The sequence below is a fragment of the Lolium rigidum genome, chromosome 1 (genome assembly GCF_022539505.1).
Source record: "Lolium rigidum isolate FL_2022 chromosome 1, APGP_CSIRO_Lrig_0.1, whole genome shotgun sequence".
Taxonomy (NCBI): Eukaryota; Viridiplantae; Streptophyta; class Magnoliopsida; order Poales; family Poaceae; genus Lolium; species Lolium rigidum.
The window spans coordinates 17,013,957-17,021,093 of record NC_061508.1 but is presented as its reverse complement, the minus strand read 5'-3'; positions in this window follow the sequence as shown (position 1 = coordinate 17,021,093).

Here is a 7,137-nt window from a genome sequence, read left to right as displayed (position 1 = left end):
TGAAGGGGAAGCAGCACTGCTCTGAAGTCTGAACCAAGTGCAGGTGGAATTCTCCAAACCTGGGTAGACCTGGAATATAACTTTTGAACACTTGGTAAACATGGAAAATCGTACTTCTTAATTTCAAAAAATTATCAGAGAGAATCAGGTAGAAAATGAATCAATTGTGACATGTATAAGCTTAACAGCCAAGTTGTATACAATTAGACCATCTCCACCGGCACCTCCGGACACGCCCTATAGCGCCACCAACGCTCCAAAAGTACGCAAAAGAACCGAGTTGGGGTCACCGGCACTTCCGTCCATGCAGGACCCGTTTGCGCCCCGCGGGACCATCTTAGCAGCCAAACCCACCCATTCTCCACCCACTCCGTCTCCTCCCGATCCGCCTCACACCCCTCCGGTCGCCGCCTCCTCCGCCGTGCATGGCCTTTGCCTGCCCACCTAGAAACCGCCGACACCTCCGCCATCTTGCACTGCCAGGTTGCCGAACCTACCGTCGGCACCAGCATCTCCCAGGTGCTAACCGCCCATAAGGTGTTCGACAGATTGTCGCGATGGACAATGACGACGAGATGATGGCCTAGATGTTCATGCAGGAGGAAGCCAATGCCACTACTGAGCGACAACAACAACTGTTGATGTTGGCTAACATTCTCTGCCAGTACCTGATACATTGCAAACGTATCTATAAATTTTGATGCTCCATGCTTATTTTACACCAATTTATATATATTTTGTTTACACTTCGTTGCACTTTTATACATTTTCGGGCACTAACCTATTGACAAGATGCCGCAGTGCCAGTTCCCTGTTTTCTGTTGTTTTGTATTTCAAAAAAGTTGTACATAAAATATTCTTGAAATTGGACGAAACAAAAGCCGAAGATCTTATTTTTCCGCAACGAAGACGAAGTCCAAAGGGGGATGAAGAGGCGCCACAGGGCGGCCAGACCAGGCCTAGGCACGGCCCAGGCCCTGATCGCGCCTAGGGGTGGTCTGGCCCCTGCCCCCTGGTCTCCACCGACCTCGCCCTTCTGCCTATTTATTCACGATCTCCGGAAAAACCTAAATAAATCAGCCTCGTCCACGAAAAGTTCTATAGCTCCACCACAGCTGAAGACAATATCCGGGGGACAGAAGTCTCTGTTCCGGCACCCTACCGGGACGGGAATTGCCCCCGGAGCCATCTCCATCAACTCCACTGCCATCTTCATCGCCATTGCTGACTCCCATGATGAGGAGTGAGTAGTTCTCCCCCAAGGCTGAGGGCTTTACCGGTAGCTATGTGGTCTATCTATCTCTTCATGTATGATCTTTATGTGATCATGAGTTTTGTAATCTAGTTGAATAATTAGATGTTATTCTTCAACTATTGTGCTCAAGTGGTTTTATTATGAGATCTCCGGGGACATCTTGTCCAACGGTGTGAAGGTGATAGTGTGCACACCGTGTTTGTTTCTTAAGCTTAATTTATAAAAATACTTATGAATTGTGGTGTCTAGTTAGTATCATCTTTGTATGCTCAAAGTGACAGCGTGTGGCATCCATAGTTGTGGGAATGCGAACTTTAATGAGTGCTTATGCAATCCTACGCAGTGAATTTGTGTTTATTATCAAACCGGAGAATGGTTCAGAGTAGCGTAGTGAAGTGATAATATCTATGTATTCAATTATGGTATCATTGTTGAGAGTGTCCACTAGTGAAAGTATGATCCATAGGCCTTGTTTCCAAGCATTGAAACACCGTTTACAACAAGTTCTGCTACATGTTTGCTTGCTGCCATTTTTATTTCAGATTGCAATTACCACTCATAATCATCCATATTACTTGCATTTCACTATCTCTTCGCCGAACTAGTGCATCTATACACCTGACAAGTGTATTGGGTGTGTTGGGGACACAAAAGACTTCTTGTATCGTAATTGCAGGGTTGCTTGAGAGGGATATCATTGACCTCTACCTCCCTGAGTTCGATAAACCTTGGGTGATCCACTGAAGGAAAACTTGCTGCTGTTCTACAAACCTCTGCACTTGGAGGTCCAACACTGTCTACAAGAATAGAAGCGTGTGTAGACATCAGTACCTGCTCACGGTCAACGCGCCTCAGCGTGGCGGTTCGAGCGTTGGGAAGGCGGAGAACAAGGACCGTCATAGGAAATTCGACGCACTGCTGCTTTACTCCAACTACTTCACCGAAAACCGATTTATGAACAAGGAGTTGGTCATGAAGATTGTGTTCGATACTTCATGTGCAAGAAAGACTGCACCGGCTTGTGAGGATTCTCATTGGTTCAAAAGTACACGACTGCTATGCTATGTCTTTGATGCGTGTAACTCACACGTTCGTTGGGAACCCCAAGAGGAAGGTATGATGCGCACAGCAGCAAGTTTTCCCTCAGAAAGAAACCAAGGTTTATCGAACCAGGAGGAGCCAAGAAGCACGTTGAAGGCTGATGGCGGCGGGATGTAGTGCGGCGCAACACCAGAGGTTCCGGCGCCAACGTGGAACCCGCACAACACAACCAAAGTACTTTGCCCCAACGAAACAGTGAGGTTGTCAATCTCACCGGCTTGCCGTAACAAAGGATTAACCGTATTGTGTGGAAGATGATTGTTTGCAAGAAAACAAGAAAACAAGTATTGCAGCAGATTTGTATTTCAAGTATAAACGAATGGACCGGGGTCCACAGTTCACTAGAGGTGTCTCTCCCATAAGATAAAAGCATGTTGGGTGAACAAATTACAGTCGGGCAATTGACAAATAGAGAGGGCATAACAATGCAAATACATGTCATGATAAATATAGTGAGATTTAATTGGGCATTACGACAAAGTACATAGACCGCCATCCAGCTGCATCTATGCCTAAAAAGTCCACCTTCAGGTTATCATCCGAACCCCTTCCAAGTATTAAGTTGCTAAACAACGGACAATTGCATTAAGTATGGTGCGTAATGTAATCAACAACTACATCCTTAGACATAGCATCAATGTTTTATCCCTAGTGGCAACAAGACATCCACAACCTTAGAACTTTCCGTCACCGTCCCGTATATCAATGGAGGCATGAACCCACTATCGAGCATAAATACTCCCTCTTGGAGTTAAGAGCAAAAACTTGGCCGCAGCCTCTACTAATAACGGAGAGCATGCAAGATCATAAACAACACATAGGTAATAACTTGATAATTAACATAACATAGTATTCTCTATCCATCGGATCCCGACAAACACAACATATAGAATTACAGATAGATGATCTTGATCATGTTAGGCAGCTCACAAGATCAACAATGAAGCACAATGAGGAGAAGACAACCATCTAGCTACTGCTATGGACCCATAGTCCAGGGGTGAACTACTCACTCATCACTCCGGAGGCGACCATGGCGGTGAAGAGTCCTCCCGGGAGATGAATCCCCTCTCCGGCAGGTGCCGGAGGAGATCTCCGTAATCCCCCGAGATGGGATTGGCGGCGGCGGCGTCTCGTAAGGTTTTCCGTATCGTGGCTCTCGCATCGGGGGTTTCGCGACGGAGGCTTTAAGTAGGCGGAAGGGCAACGTGGGGGGCCACACGAGGGCCCCACGCCATAGGTCGGCGCGGCCGTGGCCTGGGCCGCGCCGCCCTATGGTGGCGGCGCCTCGTGGCCCCACTTCGACTCCTCTTCGGTCTTCCGGAAGCTTCGTGGCAAAATAGGACCCCGGGCGTTGATTTCGTCCAATTCCGAGAATATTTCGTTACTAGGATTTCTGAAACCAAAAACAGCGAGAAAACAAAGAATCGACTCTTCGGCATCTTGTTAATAGGTTAGTTCCGTAAAATGCACGAATATGACATAAAGTGTGCATAAAACATGTAGATATCATCAATAATGTGGCATGGAACATAAGAAATTATCGATACGTCGGAGACGTATCAGCATCCCTAAGTTTAGTTCTCGCTCGTCCCGAGAGTGTAAAATGATAACAAAGATAATTTCTGAAGTGACATGCCAACATAACCTTGATCATACTATTTGTAAACATATGTAATGAATGCAGCGATCAAAACAATGATAATGACATGAGTAAACAAGTGAATCATAAAGCAAAGAATTTTCATGAATAATACTTCAAGACAAGCATCAATAAGTCTTGCATAAGAGTTAACTCATAAAGCAATAAATCAAAGTAAAGGTATTGAAGCAACACAAAGGAAGATTAAGTTTCAGCGGTTGCTTTCAACTTGTAACATGTATATCTCATGGATAATTGTCAACATAGAGTAATATAACAAGTGCAATATGCAAGTATGTAGGAATCAATGCACAGTTCACACAAGTGTTTGCTTCTTGAGGTGGAGAGAGATAGGTGAACTGACTCAACATAAAAGTAAAAAGAATGGTCCTTCAAAGAGGAAAGCATCGATTGCTATATTTGTGCTAGAGCTTTTATTTTGAAAACATGAAACAATTTTGTCAACGGTAGTAATAAAGCATATGAGTTATGTAAATTATATCTTACAAGTTGCAAGCCTCATGCATAGTATACTAATAGTGCCCGCACCTTGTCCTAATTAGCTTGGACTACCGGATCATCGCAATACACATGTTTTAACCAAGTGTCACAATGGGGTACCTCCATGCTCGCCCGTACAAAGGTCTAAGGAGAAAGCTCGCATTTTGGATTTCTCGCTTTTGATTATTCTCAACTTAGACATCCATACCGGGACAACATGGACAACAGATAATGGACTCCTCTTTAATGCATAAGCATGTGGCAACAATTATTATTCTCATATGAGATTGAGGATATATGTCCAAAACTCGAAACTTCCACCATGAATCATGGCTTTGGTTAGCGGCCCAATGTTCTTCTCTAACAATATGTATGCTCCAACCATTAAGGTGGTAGATCTCTCTTACTTCATACAAGACGGACATGCATAGCAACTCACATGATATTCAACAAAGAATAGTTGATGGCGTCCCCAGAAACATGGTTATCGCACAACAAGCAACTTAATAAGAGATAAAGTGCATAAGTGCATATTCAATACCACAATAGTTTTTAAGCTATTTGTCCCATGAGCTATATATTGCAAAGGTGAATGATGGAATTTTAAAGGTAGCACTCAAGCAATTTACTTTGGAATGGCTGGAGAAATACCATGTAGTAGGTAGGTATGGTGGACACAAATGGCATAGTGGTTGGCTCAAGGATTTTGGATGCATGAGAAGTATTCCCTCTCGATACAAGGTTTAGGCTAGCAAGGTTATTTGAAACAAACACAAGGATGAACGGTGCAGCAAAACTCACATAAAAGACATATTGTAAACATTATAAGACTCTACACCGTCTTCCTTGTTGTTCAAAACTCAATACTAGATATTATCTAGACTCTAGAGAAACCAAATATGCAAACCAAATTAGCAAGCTCTAAGTGTTTCTTCATTAATGGGTGCAAAGTATATGATGCAAGAGCTTAAACATGAGCACAACAATTGCCAAGTATCAAATTATCCAAGACATTTTAGAATTACTACATGTAGCATTTTCCAATTCCAACCATATAACAATTTAACGAAGAAGAAACTTCGCCATGAATACTATGAGTAGAGCCTAAGGACATACTTGTCCATATGCTACAGCGGAGCGTGTCTCTCTCCCATACAGATGAATGCTAGGATCCATTTTATTCAAACAAAACAAAAACAAAAACAAACCGACGCTCCAAGCAAAGCACATAAGATGTGGCCGAATAAAAATATAGTTTCGGGGAGGAACCCGATAATGTTGTCGATGAAGAAGGGGATGCCTTGGGCATCCCCAAGCTTAGACGCTTGAGTCTTCTTAGAATATGCAGGGGTGAACCACCGGGGCATCCCCAAGCTTAGAGCTTTCACTCTCCTTGATCATATTGTATCATACTCCTCTCTTGATCCTTGAAAACTTCCTCCACACCAAACTCGAAATAACTCATTAGAGGGTTAGTGCACAATAAAAATTAACATGTTCAGAGGTGACACAATCATTCTTAACACTTCTGGACATTGCATAAAGCTACTGGACATTAATGGATCAAAGAAATTCATCCAACATAGCAAAAGAGGCAATGCGAAATAAAAGGCAGAATCTGTCAAAACAGAACAGTCCGTAAAGATGGATTTAATTGAGGCACCAGACTTGCTCAAATGAAAATGCCCAAATTGAATGAAAGTTGCGTACATATCTGAGGATCACTCACGTAAATTGGCTTAATTTTCTGAGTTACCTACAGAGAATTAGACCCAGATTCGTGACAGCAAAGAAATCTGTTTCTGCGCAGTAATCTAAATCTAGTATTTACTTTACTATCAAAGACTTTACTTGGCACAACAAAACTCAAAACTAAGATAAGGAGAGGTTGCTACAGTAGTAAACAACTTCCAAGACTCAAATATAAAACAAAAATATTGTAGTAAAAACATGGGTTGTCTCCCATAAGCGCTTTTCTTTAACGCCTTTCAGCCTAGGCGCAGTAAAATGTAAATCAAGTAACATCAAGAGACGAAGCATCAACATCATAATTTGTTCTAATAATAGAATCAAAAGGTAACTTCATTCTCTTTCTAGGGAAGTCTTCCATACCTTTCTTGAGAGGAAATTGATACTCCCTCCGTTTCAATCTATAGTGCCTATAGATTTCCTGCACGGTAATTAGCGGAACTCATTTTTTAACACAAAACCTCCTAAAGAGTCGAACCACGACCTCAGAAATACTCCCGATCTGCTGATCCTTCGATCCTGCTGTGGAGTCCTTATTTCCAGCTATTCAGCTCATCTCGGTGGTGTTGACTGCCAAAACCCACCGGCGGGCAGCGGCCTTGTCAACACCGTAGAGCCGGGAAGAGCCTAGAGCTGCGGCTGGCTGAGACCCCTCCGAGCGACGGCCCGCAATGCTCTTCTGGTCACACGCGGCGATGCGAAGTGCAGGCGTGCCACCTGACCTATACCTGGTCGTGAAGGTGATGGGAATGCCTCGCTTAGTTTCTGCAGGCATACATGTAAACATTAAATACGAGCCTCGATCGGCTCTCAGGTTATCTCCGTGAATCGGCTCAAAGAGCCGATCCACCCATGATTCGTACGGGGTGCACGAATACTTGGTGGTCCC